Genomic DNA, 12,618 nt, shown 5'->3' on the forward strand with positions numbered 1-12,618 from the left:
AATTAAACTCGTAAGTCAAGGTTCCACTGTACTGAGAACCCATGGATAAGATGCGCGCAAGGACACATGGAGTTGATGTTTAGTTGTTGATACTGTTTTGGATCTGTATGTGAAAGTGTCTATACTTTCTGAATTTGTGGGATTCTCATGAAGAACGTAAGTAAGCCATGTGGCTGAGATTGCGCAAACGCAGCTGGCTTTGGTTTGTGTGGGAGTCAGATAACCGGGAGGCGGGTGGTGGTGTGTGTGTGTGAAACGCAAAACAACCCGTTTCCATGGGAACAGGCTCAGCCTTCAGCGCGAGCCTGGGCGCGCAGGCTTTGTCCACTCACAGAACATGACTGCTTAAGTGAAGAAAAGGTTGGGACATATTACCGGCAGGTTTTTTTTCACTTTTCGCACCTTTTACTTATTTTTAAGAAGTTGGACAAAATGACTCGAATAGAGAAACACATCAGTAAGGTAAAAACGCTGTTTTTTGTTAATACTTTTACAACTTTTTTTTTCCCTCAGAGTGACCGAAAGACCATCTAATCACATTTGGCTGTAGTTCATTTGGCAGAGCTGGTTGCTTATAAAGTAGCAAGCTTAATGTTCCTGATAGTAGTTTTTACAACTATAAACACATACAAATATACTGTTTAGTAATGTAGCGTACTGTTTATAACACTTTATAGCGCATTTAGTTTAAACAGTGCTGTTCGAGTTATCAAAGCAAAACACCTCATTGTCAGCGCAGCTCACACACCGGGCAAACTGAATGAACACATGTAGCAATTTTATGTCATTAGCTTTTAAATGTCTGTCCTTAAATATATGCACGACAAGTGTGTTTTTATCATTGGTACTAAAAGCCAAATATATTGTTTTGTAGGCTGAATTCAAGTAACTTGAGCTCGTGGGATTCTGTACAGTTTGACCGATTCCGCATACTTTTCACAACCAGATGTCAGTGTGACATTGCAGCAGCTGGTCTAATGGTGTTAATCACTGAGACTTAAGTCCTACCTGGATTTTAAGCCTAGACGACTGGACATACTAATAATAAAAGCCAATTTGTTTGGAATGACTGGCTGTACGGATCCTTGTTAATGTGAACAAGAATCCATATTGCGCCTATTATCCTAAAATGCCTCCTCAGTTCTGGCTGCCCGGTGTTTACTAACAGCGTACGACCTATTATCTAAACAAATAAATAAACAAACAAACAAACAAAAACAAAAGTGTTTGAAGTGTTTTAGTTAGTTAAGATTTATACACTTTTTAATAAAGAAGTGGTGTGTAGTACTGTGTAATATTTAGGCACTGAAGGGATGTTAGGAAACCATTGATGTCACTTAAACAAAAGCCAGTTTGCTCCTCTGATTAAACACAGTTATACACATCAGAAGCAGCATAATTTCGCATGATTAATTAAGTTCTGTGTTTGTGTGGAACAGGGTTTGGATATTGTGTGTGGGGAAAGTAATGTGTGCCCCCTGCTTTCAACAGCCCCTGCAGCTGCAAAAGCTTTTTTTCCTTGAACTTTCTGAACAGACTGTCTTTTGTGCCGATGAAAACAACGGCCTTCTCACTGGCCAGGACTGTCAGCTTGACCATGGGAGGCCCTCTTTTTTCTCTCCAACACTGGTTAATAAGATTGCAGGCAGAACGTTATCACACTCATCTATAAGTTCAAACCAACATCCAAATGTTGTCATGTTTGATATACATATTTTACTTTCTTTACACTTTGTAATTATTTATTTTTGAGAGCTGTCATTGCTGTCTTTGGGATGAGTCAGCACCTCATAGAAATGTTAGCCACTCTTGATGAAAAGTGTACTTACCCCCTCTTTCACCAGATTTTAGACATGCAGTGTGTGGTCACTGTAAATTTAATATGGCTGACTTAAGTGTCTTTTATACCCACAAACGTAATAAATGTGAATAAAAAAGTGTTCATTAGGCGCCCGTATCTGCCAAGGTGGGGGCCAGACTATGTGTGGGTGAGTGGGTCTTCATACACTGTGTAATGACCGACCCTGATTGGCGGAAGAGACACCTGTGCAGAAAGCAGTTGCGAGAAGAGGAAGGCTGTGCATGTGTCGGAAGTGGCGTGTCCAGCGACGTGCTCTCCTTGGATGCAATCTGGTATCTCTCAGCAGCGAAAGACAAAATTGAGTGCGCTAAATCGGGAGGAAAATGGGGAGAAAATGCATTAAAAAAGTGTTCATTAATAAACATTAGGACAAAATGGCTTAAAACCCAAAAAGGGAACATTATTCAGTCACTATATTAATTTACAAATTTAAAGGTTACATTAAAAAGTTAGTCAGTGTTGTGAGACAGGCCTTGGCTATTCTGGCACTTCTCGGATGCCTTGCACCACTTTCACTAAACCAGTGAACCGGCGCCACTTGCCAATATTAATATTGCAAATCACACAATAAAAATATTGTTCTTGTTAAAACTGCACTTGGTTTTAAAATAAAATGTATTGCTATTAGTTGGAAAGATTTCCAATGGGTATTGGATCATGGTGTAGGTAAAAAGCTTCTCAGGGACAATTCTATTAAAGAAAAACTACAAAAACTAAAGCAAACACTTTCAACATGTTTGTCAATACAATTAGTTTGAGAAGCAGCAATTGTATAGTTCAGTAAGTAATTGTTGCTGTTTCTGTTTCTTTCCTGTTCCTGTAAAAGTGCACCAAACTAAATTTCACAGTGATTGTTTAGACTAACAATACAATAGGTCCTAGAAAAGCCACTTAAAGAAAGTTGCTGGATGCCCTGAAAGCAGCAGGAATGAAACATTAAACTGCACTGCAGTTGTCAGAGTTTTGTATGTTCTCTGTATGTCCACTTGGGTTTTGTCAGAGTACTTTGGGTTCCTCTTATTCCTCAAAAATGCAAAAGTTAAAGGCTTTGAGGCGGCACCTAGAAACACTAAGCACAGGGCTAGAATACACCATGGACGGTGCAAATAATTTTTTTACTCACCCATGGGTTCATCAAATTCACCTATTGGCATCTCCAGAGTTCTGGAGAAACACACCCACTAATCTCCCACATGACATGTAAAGCTAGCTATTACCTCAGTTTACAAACTGCTCCTCAGACATTGCTATTGAGCAGATTAGTTCACTTTGAGGTGTATTTACTGACCTTCGGCCATACACACAAGCTCACACATGTCTCAAATTACATGATTGACAGAAATATAGGAATGTCTTTCCTTCAACCAATGGCTAGTCAGCACTCAACTACTGGCTCAAACCTGCAACTGGATAATAGTGCAAATGCATTTTCTGTGCCATTTAGAATCCAACAACCACCAATTTTATCTGTAGGGATTGAATTGTTTTGGATTCCATTCATGTCTGTTTAAATAATTTTATTTTATTTATGATCATTTTGGCCTGACTGCATAATGGCGCCAAAATGTTTGACCATATCAATATTCCAGTTTATCAAGGTTTGTTGATCAGGACTGGGAAAAATAATTAGATATTTCACCTCTCATAATTTGTAGTATATGCACTATATGGAATAGCTATGAAAGTACAGCAAATACTCGAGTACAGCAACTACATTGTATGGCCAAAGGTCCTTAGACACCTGACCACGTACTTTTTATACATCACATTAGGCATAGCTTTGCCCTGCCTTGCCCTGCTATAACACCCCTAACACTTCTGGGAGGGCTTTTTTTAACAAGATTTTGGAGTCTGTCTGTGGGAGTTTATTCTCATTTTATCAATGAGCATTTGTGCGGCCAGGCACTGATGTTGGACAAGAAGGCCTGGCTAATTAAACACTTTCATTGGGTTTGGAGTCAGGGCTCTGTGCAGGTCACCGGAGTTTCAAACCATGATGGGCGTTCCTGGTGAGGTCACTAGATTGGAAGCATGTAATTAATGTGATATAATTGATTTTATACACCTGTTTACAACATGACGAAAACACATAATCTCAGTAATAATCTTAGTAATTAGTGTAACATATAAACCAGATATTAATAATGTGATAGGAAAGCTTCTCTAGAATGGGTGCTGCACAGCACCAGTGTCCTACAGACCTGGATTTGAACCTGTTGAAAGAGATTTGGTTTGTGGGATTTCTTCAGAAATTCTTTCAAAAACATGCAAAATGTGGTATGGCAACTTTTAAGTTCTCTAGGAGTAGGTGAGTAAGTAAACAGAGTACAGTGTGTGAACTGTAATAGAGTGAAGTTCTGTCAAGGTTCATTTTGGCACCCAGTTTTTCTGGGTTGTGCCGGCCTTTTTGCAACTGATTGGAATCAGGATTCAGTGATTAATGAAGTTGAATGAATGATAATACTGAGTAATGAACTGGGTTGTTTCTAATGTAATGTACTATTTAAAACATCTGTTTAAAAACCTAGTGAACTACTGTAGTGAGAAAAGAAAAACCAGACCTTTTGACATTTATGTCCAGTCCAACTTTAAACCATTGTTACACTGTTGCACAATTTTTCTTATAATGCTGAAATGCAAAAAAAAAAATCTGTGGTTCTGAGAAAAAAAATACAAACAGTTGAAAGTCAGGGATGAAATGGAATGAAAATAGCTTAAAGAATTGGTTCCATATGGCGACTCCAGTAAGAACTCTGGGAAAAAGAAACCATTGGTATTGTTTGGGGAGTGTACAGCTGCTGCGAGTTGTGACAGCCTCAAATGCACTGAAAAGGATTTAATAGATTTCTAAGCTCCAAACTCCCTCCACTACGCTCTCTGCTGCTCAGAAAGAAACCTGTTATTATTTGCAGGGAAAAGGCTCTGCAGCACTGGTATTGAATCCCAATTCAAAAGGAGACAAAAAAAAGCTTTGTTGGCGCCGCAGTTCAGACATAAAGGAGGGCACTTCTTTTTACCACAGGCAAAATCTTTAGCAGTACTGAATTGGTCCAGGCAAAGGAGTGGTTAAAAACACTCACTGTATTATAGACACACAGATGGAACTTGTGTCTATTGTTCTCAGTCTAAACATGACAGTCCTGGGTGATGACACCAGGCTCAACATGCACTGCAATTCTAAGACATGTGAGTACTTGATGAAGACCATATGATGATGGGAAGTGTTCTGAAGGAGGAGTCATCCTTTTTTTATATTTATGGAGTAATCTTACCCTAACTTTCACATGGTCTGATGTGTCTGATTCTGTAACGGCAGTCTAGACAGATAAAGTTCTGTTGGAAGAAAAAACAGGAAGACAGATCCACTGTAGAAGACAAAATGGTCTCAGGTGAATACATGGGTCAGCTCGTTTCCTTAGAGGTAATAAGGTCTGGATTCAGTTGAGAATGTGCAGAGGTCCATGTTCTGCTCATGTTTCTTTTGGCTTTACGGTGAAACACAGGTGCAATTGAACATACCAAAAAGCTTTAACAGACATGAAGATAAATTAAAGTAATATTCCTATTCTGAGAACTACAGGCCTTACTTAAGGGCCATTCTACTGAATCAGTGCCATTTCCTTCCCCACAACATTATGTGTGTAAATGTATGTGAAAATTAAATTTAATTGAGCAAAGTGTTCTGCACATTGATTTAATTGCAAATTTAGAATATATCATAACTAAAATTGTTCATAATAACCCCCCATAACACTGAAAAAAATAGTATTTTTTCATGTCCCCACTCTCAACACTTTACAATGAAATATAATATGCCAAATCTTTTAGAAAGAAATCTTTTTCTTTTGCATTGTTTGATGACTCCATATCCCACTTTTGTTTTTAACATTTATTTTTTATTAATACATGTTAAAATACATGTTATAGTCATGTCCCCAGGTTTTCACTCAGTCCTGTTACTCTAATTTGCAAATATAAGTCACATTATTAACAGAAATGTACATTATCTGTATCTACTGAAGGCCATAGGAAGACCAAAAGTAAGCCCCCCCCCCCGTATGTTTGATAATATTGTAACTCTGACTGAGAAGATTAATCTTAATGTACATTTATGTTACCTAAATTCAGTGCTGAACAAAGACAGTTTAATTTCATTGAGTTACTACACACAAATGGCACCAATTCGTTGGAATGGCCCTTAAATATTCAGAATAAAAGAAGAATGCCTTATTTGTCATGTATACTGTACATATACACAAGTACAGTACATTGAAATTATTTTTCCGCGAATCCAGCTTGTTTGGAAGCTGGGGTCAGAGTGCAGGGTCAGCCATTGTATGCCGCCCCTGGAGCAGGGCTAATAGCCTTGCTTAAGGGCCCAACAGTGGCCCAGAACCTGGATTTGAACCAACAGTCTTCCGACTGATAGCCCAAAGCTTTACCCACTAGTCTAAATGTTCATATTGGTGAAAGAGAAAATTGCCTAGAGCTATTTGACCTATTGGGAACTTGAACACAGAGGACATAATTTTACTAAGGTCTCTGTGAGGTCACCACACCACTGGTCATGGAATGTGCCAGGTGGGGTTTAGGTATCCTACTGCTGCCTGTTCTGATTCACAGAAGTTTTACACTGACATGGGAAAATGGTCCGGCTTTGAAAACAAAGAGAGTTTGTATGTATTGACACAGACAAATACTTGGAACCAGCTTATTAGTTTTAAATCCTGTTGTACAGGAATTGTAAAGCCATGTTAACTAGAGCTAAAAGTGTTGGCACACGAATGCTATTTGTCACGTGGGAGAGAAAGGACTCAAGTGCGGAGATTAACTTAAATAATAATTTTATTTTTTAAATGAAAAATTATACACAAAACACAAAACAAAAACAAAACCAATAATGAACCCCGCTGGAGACCGCTGGGCGATGCAGGCAACGAAAACTGAAAAAGGAAAACAAAGATTAATGCAAGGCGCGAACCCGGGTCGCGCCGGTGCATAGCGGTTGTGTTGCCACCGCGCTAACGTAGCGCGGGTGAGGGGGTGTGTGTAGACGCTGAAGATAAAGCGCTAGGTATGAACCGGGTAATGGCGTTATAGCCGAGCGCTTGACGGCATCACCATCAGGCAGTTACTGAACCTACAGGCGCTGAAACATAAAGCGGTGGGTATGAACCGGGTAATGGCGTTATAGCCGAGCGCTTGACGGCATCACCACCAGGCAGTTACTGATCCCACTATCACTGAGAATAAAGCGGTGGGTGTAAACCGGGTAATGGCGTTATAGCCGAGCGCTTGACGGCATCACCATCAGGCAGTTACTAATCCCACTATCGCTGAGAATAAAGCGGTGGGTGTAAACCGGGTAATGGCGTTATAGCCGAGCGCTTGACGGCATCACCATCAGGCAGTTACTAACCCACCAAGCTGAAAGCGCTAAGGCACTACAGCAATATGACACGGGAGTTAAGGACTCCCGGGCATCAATAGCCCCCCGCACGGCGGTGGGCTACGGGAAGGACGCGATCGGCGTGGCTTCGCTGAAGGTTGCAGCTAATGAAGTTCGCCGATCTGAAAAGAGAAGAAAAGAACAAATCAGTTAGACAACCTCAGAAGTGCGGATTCGAACCGGGGATGTTGACGCGAGAGCCGAACACTTAACGGCCTCGCCATCCAGCGGTTACGAAACCAAATGACCACTTAAGATGAGAGGTTAATGCGGATACGGCTGCAAGCGCTATCGCTTGCTGTTTAGCAGCACCGCTAACGCTAACCGAATAAAGAAAAGGCAGCACGAGGGCTGCACGGCGTCGCACCACGCTAAAGCAATAGGCTAAATAAAGATGTTACCTCGACCTTGCAGTCTACACACCCTAATGGCACATGCCACCAGGGGATACCGTCTGGCCTATAAAAGCGTGGATGCGCTGCCACCAGCGAACTGAAAAAACAAACAAAAGAAACAAAAGCAGACAAAAGGTGCGACACCCGCTGCTGTGCAGAGCTGGCTTAAGTAAGCCAGCCCACAGCTGCAGGCAATTCGCCCTAATTGGAAGGCCTATTATTTAAGGCCTTCCTCTACTGAGCTCTGTAAGGCTCTGTGACATCAGGGAAGAGTGGTAAGTACCACTGACGCCACAGAACCTTACAGTACCCCCTCCTTAAAGAGACCTCTCCTGAGGTCTCTAGCCCAGCGGTCCAATTCCCCCAGGCCGCCACAGGCAACCGGGGGAGTGCCCCCCCAAAAAATGTTTTGGGAGAGAACAGGGATTCTCCGCTGAGTCCAGAAATGGTCGCACCTTTCTGTCACGTGGGAGAGTAAGGACTCAAGTGCGGAGATTAACTTAAATAATAATTTTATTTTTTAAATGAAAAATTAAACACAAAACACAAAACAAAAACAAAACCAATAATGAACCCCGCTGGAGACCGCTGGGCGATGCAGGCAACGAAAACTGAAAAAGGAAAACAAAGATTAATGCAAGGCACGAACCCGGGTCGCGCCGGTGCATAGCGGTTGTGTTGCCACCGCGCTAACGTAGCGCGGGTGAGGGGGTGTGTGTAGACGCTGAAGATAAAGCGCTAGGTATGAACCGGGTAATGGCGTTATAGCCGAGCGCTTGACGGCATCACCATCAGGCAGTTACTGAACCTACAGGCGCTGAAACATAAAGCGGTGGGTATGAACCGGGTAATGGCGTTATAGCCGAGCGCTTGACGGCATCACCACCAGGCAGTTACTGATCCCACTATCACTGAGAATAAAGCGGTGGGTGTAAACCGGGTAATGGCGTTATAGCCGAGCGCTTGACGGCATCACCATCAGGCAGTTAATAATCCCACTATCGCTGAGAATAAAGCGGTGGGTGTAAACCGGGTAATGGCGTTATAGCCGAGCGCTTGACGGCATCACCATCAGGCAGTTACTAATCCCACTATCGCTGAGAATAAAGCGGTGGGTGTAAACCGGGTAATGGCGTTATAGCCGAGCGCTTGACGGCATCACCATCAGGCAGTTACTAACCCACCAAGCTGAAAGCGCTAAGGCACTACAGCAATATGACACGGGAGTTAAGGACTCCCGGACATCAATAGCCCCCCGCACGGCGGTGGGCTACGGGAAGGACGCGATCGGCGTGGCTTCGCTGAAGGTTGCAGCTAATGAAGTTCGCCGATCTGAAAAGAGAAGAAAAGAACAAATCAGTTAGACAACCTCAGAAGTGCGGATTCGAACCGGGGATGTTGACGCGAGAGCCGAACACTTAACGGCCTCGCCATCCAGCGGTTACGAAACCAAATGACCACTTAAGATGAGAGGTTAATGCGGATACGGCTGCAAGCGCTATCGCTTGCTGTTTAGCAGCACCGCTAACGCTAACCGAATAAAGAAAAGGCAGCACGAGGGCTGCACGGCGTCGCACCACGCTAAAGCAATAGGCTAAATAAAGATGTTACCTCGACCTTGCAGTCTACACACCCTAATGGCACATGCCACCAGGGGATACCGTCTGGCCTATAAAAGCGTGGATGCGCTGCCACCAGCGAACTGAAAAAACAAACAAAAGAAACAAAAGCAGACAAAAGGTGCGACACCCGCTGCTGTGCAGAGCTGGCTTAAGTAAGCCAGCCCACAGCTGCAGGCAATTCGCCCTAATTGGAAGGCCTATTATTTAAGGCCTTCCTCTACTGAGCTCTGTAAGGCTCTGTGACATCAGGGAAGAGTGGTAAGTACCACTGACGCCACAGAACCTTACACTATTGTTTTGTTCTGTATGTTGTTGCAAATTGATTTGTAAGACAGCAACTGTAGAGGCAGAAAAATGTGACACTGTGCACTGGCCAGTGACATGCTTTGACATATACAGTGCCATCAGAAAGTATTCACACCCCTTCACTTTTTCCACATTTTGTTACGTTACAGACATATTTGAAATCCGATTTGAGTATAGTTTTCTTTTTAAAAATCTACACGAAATAGCCCATAATGACAAAGTGAAAACATGTTTTCAGACATTTTTGTAAATCTTTTAAAAATGTAAACATTTAAGCATAATAAGTACATAAGTATTCACACCCTTTGCTATAACGCTCAAAATTGAGCTCAGGTGCATCCAGTTTACACTGATCATCCTTGAGATGCTTCTACAACTTAATTGGAGACCACCTGTGGTAAATTCAGTTGATTGAACATAATTTGGAATGGCACACACTTGTCTATAAAAGGTCTCACAGTTGACAGTGCATATCAGAGCAGAAACCAAGCAATGAAGTCAAAGGAATTGTATTTAGACCTCTAAGACCGGATTGTGTCAAGGCACAAATCTGGGGAAGGATACAAAAAAATTTCGGCAGCATTGAAGGTCCCGAAAAGCACTGTGATCTACATTATTCGTAAATGGAAGAAGTTTGGAACCACCAGAACCCTCCCTAGATCTGGCCGCCTGACCAAACTGAGTAATCGGGGAAGAAGGGCCTTGGTCAGAGAGGTGACCAAGAACCCAATGGTCACTAAGGCAGAGCTCCAGTGTTCCCTTGTGGACAACCATCCAGTAGGTCAACCATTGCTAACACACTCCACCAATCAGGACTTTATGGTAGAGTGGCCAGATGGAAGCCACTCCTCACTAAAAGGCACATGGCAGAGCGCTTAAGGATTCTCAGACCAGAGGAATCAAAATTCTCTGGTCTGATGAAACCAAAATAGAACTTTTTGGCCTGAACTACAAGCGTCATGTCTGGAGAAAAACAGGCACTGCTCATCGCCTGGCTAACACCATCCCTACTGTCAAGCATGGTGGTGGCAGCATCATGCTGTGGGGATGTTTTTCTGCGGCAGGAACTGGGCGACTAGTCCACATAGAGGGTAAGATGACAGCAGCCAAATATAGAGAGATTCTTCAAGAAAACCTGCTCCAGAGGGCTCTGGAACTCAGACTAGGGCGACGATACATCTTCCAACACGACAATGACCCAAAGCACACAGCCAAGATAACAAAGGAGTGGCTTCAGGAGCAGTCTGTGAATGTCCTTGAGTGGCCCAGCCAGAGCCCGGACTTGAATCCAATTGAACATCTCTGGAAAGACCTAAAAATGGCTGTCTACAGACGCTGCCCATCCAACCCGACTGAGCTTGAGAGGATCTGCAGAGAAGAATGGGAGAAAGTGCCCCAAAACAGGTGTGCCAAGCTTGTACAGACATACCCAAGACGACTTGAGGCTGTGATTGCTGCCAAAGGTGCTTCAACAAAATATTAAGCCATGGGTGTGAATACTTATGTACCTATTATGTTTAAATGTTTACATTTTTAAAAGATTTACAAAAATGTCTGAAAACATGTTTTCACTTTGTCATTATGGGCTATTTCATGTAGATTTTTTTTAAAGAAAACTATACTCAAATCAGTTTTCAAATATGTCTGTAACGTAACAAAATGTGGAAAAAGTGAAGGGGTGTGAATACTTTCTGATGGCACTGTACACAACAGTCTAGCGTTTATACAGCAGCATTTACAGCAGCATGGAATAATGTGCATGGGGTATCCATGTGTCTGTAAGTCTGATGGGTTGTGGAATAACCTTTCATGTTTTGGCACCAGTGATACCAAGTAATTAGTAATGAAGTGTTTCCTGCAAACACGTCTTAAGATGTGTAACAGTACAGGGTTGTCGTCGCATTTTGTGTTTCAAAATTCTCCACACATTGCCTATTGGGGACAGTTCAGGACTGCAGGCAGGCAGGCCAGTCTAGTATCTGTACCCTCTTCTTCTGCAGCCATGCCTTTATAATGTGTGCAGCATGTGGTTTTGCATTGTCTTGTTGAAAAATGCATGGATGTCCCTGGAAAAGATGCCCTCTTAAAGGCAGCATATGTGTACTTTTCTGCATGAATGCTGCCATCACATAAGTGGACTGACACAACCCCCATACCATTACAGACCCTGGCTTTTGACGTACAATTTGGATGGTCCGTTTCATTTTGATCAGGAGCATGTTTTCCAAAAAGATCTAAAATACTGATTTGTCTGACCACAATACATGTTTTCATTGTGTTATGGTCCATCCTAGATGCCACAGAGCCCAGAGAACTTGTGGACATGGTTAACATTAGGTTTCTTTATTGCACAGTAATGTTTTAAGTGGCATTTGTGAATGGAACCCTGTATTGTAGTGCTTGTACTCTGTATTGTAATGCTTGACAAAGGTTGACAAAGTAATCCTTTGCCCATGAAGTTATATCAGCTATTGATGAATGACGGTTCTTTAGCTTTTACTCTCACTTTTTGCGCTTTAAAATTTCTCGAAATTCCTTAAACTGTTTAATGATATTATGCACTGTAGAAGGAGAAAAGTATTTTTAAACATTTCAATAATTTACTCACACATTTGTTAACAAATTGGAGATCCTCTGTCTATCTTTGCTCCTTAAATACTCAGCCTTTGTTGGATACTGCTTTTGTTCCAAATCATGATTACAATCATCTGTTTGAAATCACATCATTATTTGTTTTTTAAACATATTACTAGCCCTAAATTTCCTTCATCCCAACTTTTCTTTTTGGAATGTGTGTGTTTTTTTTTTGCTTTGTGGCACTTGGTTGGGGCAACGGTCTACTATGCTGGCTAGCACCCACTACTGAGAGTCCCAGATCTTAGCAGTGGTGGGCTAGCTAGTGTAATAGACCAATAGGACAGCTAGCTATCAGCCAGCCGGGTGTCTACATAGACATGATAGGCTATCTCCGAGGCAGTGGATGGG

General features: G+C 42.2%; 1 protein-coding gene across 2 annotated transcripts in view; it reads left to right on the forward strand.

The window, feature by feature from the left end:
• The first annotated feature begins 336 nt into the window (after nt 1-336).
• dennd2b (DENN domain containing 2B) overlaps nt 337-12,618 on the forward strand; it is an 89,285-nt gene continuing 77,003 nt past the window's right edge. For both annotated transcript variants that reach the window (XM_063012455.1, XM_063012456.1), the window contains exon 1: nt 337-462. The gene's annotated coding sequence lies outside the window, so the exon portion shown is untranslated. The remainder of the gene's footprint in view (nt 463-12,618) is intronic.

The sequence above is a fragment of the Trichomycterus rosablanca genome, chromosome 17 (assembly GCF_030014385.1).
Source record: "Trichomycterus rosablanca isolate fTriRos1 chromosome 17, fTriRos1.hap1, whole genome shotgun sequence".
In the NCBI taxonomy this organism is placed as follows: domain Eukaryota; kingdom Metazoa; phylum Chordata; class Actinopteri; order Siluriformes; family Trichomycteridae; genus Trichomycterus; species Trichomycterus rosablanca.